At 43.2% G+C, this 6000-nt stretch overlaps 1 protein-coding gene across 1 annotated transcript in view; it reads left to right on the forward strand.

The window, feature by feature from the left end:
• The window catches only part of LOC142246637 (inducible T-cell costimulator-like), an 83682-nt gene extending 79859 nt beyond the window's left edge, over window positions 1-3823 (forward strand). The window contains exon 5 of the mRNA XM_075319705.1: window positions 3506-3823. The gene's annotated coding sequence lies outside the window, so the exon portion shown is untranslated. The remainder of the gene's footprint in view (window positions 1-3505) is intronic.
• Window positions 3824-6000: the final 2177 nt, after the last annotated feature.

The raw sequence follows: 6000 nt of genomic DNA on the forward strand, positions 1-6000 counted from the left end.
TCTGACACATACTCAACGGCTGGAGAGGATGATACAGGAGTATCTCCAAATGAACATCGATGCCATGACTGTGCAACTGGAGCCTTGCTCCTTTTGGGCTTCAAACATAGAAAAATGGCCAGAGCTCTCCAGTTACGCCTTGGAGATTTTGTCGTGTCCAGCTGCCAGCGTTGTCTCTGAACGTGTATTCAGTGCTGCTGGGTGTGTGCTGACAGATAAGCGCACGCGTCTGTCCAGTGACAATGTGGACAGACTGACGTTCATCAAAATGAACAAGTCATGGATCCAGAAGGAATTTACTACCCCTGTGTCATCCTGGGGAGAGTAAATGCTTGTGGATTTGGAATGTGCTTGATGCAAATCAAAACATCCTGTTTGCAACTAGGGCCCAAGTGCTGCCACTGATGGGGTGGGTGTCTGTGTGGCCCAATTTTTGGAAAAAAGGGAGACTCCGCTTGGAGTAACCCTTGCTTGCTGTGTTTTTAAAAGAAGCCAAGATGAACAGAGCTGGGATCAGGAAAGACTTTGCTACCTACCCCGGTGTCATCCTGGGGACGGATAAGAATGGCGTATTTTTGAATGTGCTTGATGCAAATCTAGCTGTGAAGTGTACAACTGGGGCACAACTGCTGCCACTGAAGGGGTGGGTGTGTGTGGGCCCAATTTTTGGAAAAAAGGGAGACTCCGCTTGGAGTAACCCTTGCTTGCTGTGTTTTTAAAAGAAGCCAAGATGAACAGAGCTGGGATCAGGAAAGACTTTGCTACCTACCCCGGTGTCATCCTGGGGACGGATAAGAATGGCGTATTTTTGAATGTGCTTGATGCAAATCAAAACATCCTGTTTGCAACTAGGGCCCAAGTGCTGCCACTGATGGGGTGGGTGTCTGTGTGGCCCAATTTTTGGAAAAAAAGGGAGACTCCGCTTGGAGTAACCCTTGCTTACATTGTTTTTAAAAGAAGCCAAGATGAACAAGTCATGGATCAGCAAAGACTTTATCTACGTACCCCGGTGTCATCCTGGGGACGGATAAGAATGGCGTATTTTTGAATGTGCTTGATGCAAATCAAAACATCCTGTTTGCAACTAGGGCCCAAGTGCTGCCACTGATGGGGTGGGTGTCTGTGTGGCCCAATTTTTGGAAAAAAGGGAGACTCCGCTTGGAGTAACCCTTGCTTGCTGTGTTTTTAAAAGAAGCCAAGATGAACAGAGCTGGGATCAGGAAAGACTTTGCTACCTACCCCGGTGTCATCCTGGGGACGGATAAGAATGGCATATTTTTGAATGTGCTTGATGCAAATCTAGCTGTGAAGTGTACAACTGGGGCACAACTGCTGCCACTGAAGGGGTGGGTGTGTGTGGGCCCAATTTTTGGAAAAAAGGGAGACTCCGCTTGGAGTAACCCTTGCTTGCTGTGTTTTTAAAAGAAGCCAAGATGAACAGAGCTGGGATCAGGAAAGACTTTGCTACCTACCCCGGTGTCATCCTGGGGACGGATAAGAATGGCGTATTTTTGAATGTGCTTGATGCAAATCAAAACATCCTGTTTGCAACTAGGGCCCAAGTGCTGCCACTGATGGGGTGGGTGTCTGTGTTGCCCAATTTTTGGAAAAAAGGGAGACTCCGCTTGGAGTAACCCTTGCTTGCTGTGTTTTTAAAAGAAGCCAAGATGAACAGAGCTGGGATCAGGAAAGACTTTGCTACCTACCCCGGTGTCATCCTGGGGACGGATAAGAATGGCGTATTTTTGAATGTGCTTGATGCAAATCTAGCTGTGAAGTGTACAACTGGGGCACAACTGCTGCCACTGAAGGGGTGGGTGTGTGTGGGCCCAATTTTTGGAAAAAAGGGAGACTCCGCTTGGAGTAACCCTTACTTGCTGTGTTTTTAAAAGAAGCCAAGATGAACAGAGCTGGGATCAGGAAAGACTTTGCTACCTACCCCGGTGTCATCCTGGGGACGGATAAGAATGGCGTATTTTTGAATGTGCTTGATGCAAATCAAAACATCCTGTTTGCAACTAGGGCCCAAGTGCTGCCACTGATGGGGTGGGTGTCTGTGTGGCCCAATTTTTGGAAAAAAAGGGAGACTCCGCTTGGAGTAACCCTTGCTTACATTGTTTTTAAAAGAAGCCAAGATGAACAAGTCATGGATCAGCAAAGACTTTATCTACGTACCCCGGTGTCATCCTGGGGACGGATAAGAATGGCGTATTTTTGAATGTGCTTGATGCAAATCAAAACATCCTGTTTGCAACTAGGGCCCAAGTGCTGCCACTGATGGGGTGGGTGTCTGTGTGGCCCAATTTTTGGAAAAAAGGGAGACTCCGCTTGGAGTAACCCTTGCTTGCTGTGTTTTTAAAAGAAGCCAAGATGAACAGAGCTGGGATCAGGAAAGACTTTGCTACCTACCCCGGTGTCATCCTGGGGACGGATAAGAATGGCGTATTTTTGAATGTGCTTGATGCAAATCTAGCTGTGAAGTGTACAACTGGGGCACAACTGCTGCCACTGAAGGGGTGGGTGTGTGTGGGCCCAATTTTTGGAAAAAAGGGAGACTCCGCTTGGAGTAACCCTTGCTTGCTGTGTTTTTAAAAGAAGCCAAGATGAACAGAGCTGGGATCAGGAAAGACTTTGCTACCTACCCCGGTGTCATCCTGGGGACGGATAAGAATGGCGTATTTTTGAATGTGCTTGATGCAAATCAAAACATCCTGTTTGCAACTAGGGCCCAAGTGCTGCCACTGATGGGGTGGGTGTCTGTGTGGCCCAATTTTTGGAAAAAAAGGGAGACTCCGCTTGGAGTCACCTTGCGGTGTTTTACATGATTTTAGAAGGGCGTGCCATGCCTATATCTGTGTGTCCTCCTCTTTTTCCTTGTCCAGCTGTTTTGTTTTCACATGAGTATATGTCCTTGTCACTTTCCAATGTGTTTGAGTTGTTTGTCACCTTTAGGACACCTTTGAGGGTGTTTTCTAGGTGTTTTTCTGTGTTTGTGATTGCCTGCCATTGTTTCCTATGCAGTTCGAGTTCGGTTCGTCGAACGTTCGACGAACCGAACTCGAACGGGAGGTCCGTTCGGCGAACCAACCTCGAGCCGAACCGCGACCGGTTCGCTCATCTCTACTCTTAGGCTGCCACTAGTAGAAGCTGCATTCAGAAAATCCAGACATGGGACATAATAGAGACCCCTAAATACTGTATGTAATCACAGTGCACAAATGATGATGACAGTGATGGAATAATACCACAACAGAGTGATAGAATAATACTACATCAAATAAATGGAATTCCTTCTGCAGAATTTGCATTATAGTGGTGGGGGCTTCTCTCTACAGAAAGTCTCAACCTCTCACAGCACAAATGTATGCAATTTGCTTAGTTACCTTCCAAGGATATTAGTTATTAATGTTGATAAAGAATTGTATAAGTTGTATGATTGTAATTTCCACAATTTTAGTTTTTTCTTTTATTCCTGGTTAAAAAAGTGTTATTTTCTATCTATTAGGTGGAATGGAGATAGATACTGCAAACCACAGACTTTTGTTTGCTACACATGACCGCAGGATTTTGCACATCTCTTCTGTGTTATCTGGTGAAGACAGCTGACTCATTTGTTTCACTTTGTGATTCACATACGGTGATGGTAATGTCAAGTATAAAGTGTAAGTTCCCCAAAATGTATGACTCAATTATTTCATTTCAATATTTCTTTCTTTCTATTTTGCCATCCATAATCTTATTCAACATAGATGAAGAAAGAGGTGTATATACTAAATGGATGGTGATACTAATAAATAATCTAAAATATTGAGTCATGTTTTTAATAAATTAAGAAAACATACTGCATTAAACAAATTTGTGTGAAACTGCAAATTTCCGAGAATTTGACCTGAATCCGAACTACAGGGGATTGCTCCACTCATCTGTAATGCACAGTACTCCAAAGAAAATTTTTCATTTGCTATACATTAAAAATGTGTTTTAAGTAAGCTTCCTGGGTTATATCTTGTCTATTAAAGGTTTCCAAATTGAACCCTCAAAAGGTCAAAGCCACTAAGGAGGGGGTGCCACCTAAATCTCTGAAAGCTTCGCAGTGCTTTCTTGGGTTCTGTAATTACTATCATAAATATGTTATGTTTTTTCAAAAAGCAAATTCGGCTGAAATTGATTGCATGCACCATGTCAAAGTTTCAGGGCCCTTGAGGTACATCAGAAACCTCCCACAAGTCACTACATTTTGGAAACTATACCCATCAAGGAATATATTTAGGGGTTTCTTCAGCATTTTGAGCCCATAGGTGCTTAAAAAAAAAAAAAAAAATCTTTATTATATAGCGCTAACATATTCTGCAGCGCTTCACATACATCAGGAACACTGTCACCATTGGGGCTCACAATCTAAATTCCCTATCTGTATGTCTTTGGAGTGTGGGAGGAAAACAGAGAACCCGGAGGAAACCCACGCAAACATGGGGAGAACATACAAACTCCTTGCAGATGTTGTCCTTGGTGGGATTCAAACCCAGGACCCCAGCGCTGCAAGACTGCAGTGCTAACCACTGAACCACCGTGCCACCGCTTCACAGAAATTTTTAAAATGTGGATATGAGCATGATGGTTACGTTCTTATCCACTGAAATGTTATTTTAGCCAAAGATTTGTAATTTTGATAATAGGAGAAAATGGACCCCATAATTTGTTACGCAATTTCACCTGAACACAGTCATACTCCATGCATGGTGAAAAACTAAAGTTTGGGCACATGGCAGGACTCAGAAAGTGAACAGTGTTGTTTGAGTTTTGGAATGTAAATTAGGACATGTTGCATTTGCAGAGCCCCTGACATGACAAAAATATAGAAACATCCACATATGACCCCATTTAGCAAATTAAACTCTATAATGAATATTGATGTGGTGGGTATTTTGAACTCACAAATTACACAGACTTTTATTACATTAAGCTGTAAAAATGAAAATTGTATTCTTTTTCAACTAAAATTTAACTTTAGCCTCAAAATTTTAATACACGCACAGGATAACAAGAGAAAATGGACAGGACAATTTGGTAAGCAATTTTTCCCGAACATGGCAGCACCACATATGTGGTTGTACACTACTATTTGAGTCCACAGTGGGGATCAGATGGGAAGGAGCACAACTTGGTATTTAGAATGCAGATTCTGTATGAATAGATTGTGGCCTCCATTAGCCGAGCCACTGAGGTGCCAGATCATCAGAAACCCCACAAGTCACCCCATATTGAAAACGTCACTGCGTAGGGAATTCCTATAGGGGTGTAGTGAGTATTTTGAACCCTCAGGTGCCTAAGAGAATTTTATAACATTGGGACTTGAAAAGATAACATGCTAGTGGTAAAAATGTAATTTTTTTATTATCAGCAAATTTGTCAGTTACACAAGAAATTAAAAGGTAAAAATGTACCCCACAATTTATTGCGCTATTTCTCCCGAACGTTTTGTTGCCCTATATGTCATCAGAAACTAGCAGAAGGGCTGAGCAGAAAGGAGCACTATTTGGTTTTTGGAATACAGATTTTGCTTGAATAATTTGCAGACAACATTTGCGGATCCCTTAGGCTACGTGCCCACGGGACTCTGTATCTGCGGATTTTTATGCATCAAAATCCGCAGCTTTCCCCTGGAATCCGCACCTTTTCATAGGTGCGGATTTGACGCGGATTTTGCAAATTTTTTTTTTTTTACTTCAATTGAATAGGCAAAATCGGCACGAAAATCCGCAACAATACTTGACATGCTGCAGATTTTTCTGCACGAAAATCCGCACGATTTCCGCTGCGGAAAAATCCGCAGCGTGGGCACAGCATTTCCCAAATGCCATAGAAATGGCTGGGGAGTAGCTGTGATGCAGATTTCTGGAAAATCCGCTGCTTTTCCGCGAGAAATCCGCGGCAAAATCCGCGCATTTTCCGCAGCGTGGGCACATAGCCTAAGGCTATTTCTCGCGGAAAAGCCACGGA

Source organism: Anomaloglossus baeobatrachus, chromosome 7 (genome assembly GCF_048569485.1).
Source record: "Anomaloglossus baeobatrachus isolate aAnoBae1 chromosome 7, aAnoBae1.hap1, whole genome shotgun sequence".
Lineage (NCBI taxonomy): Eukaryota > Metazoa > Chordata > Amphibia > Anura > Aromobatidae > Anomaloglossus > Anomaloglossus baeobatrachus.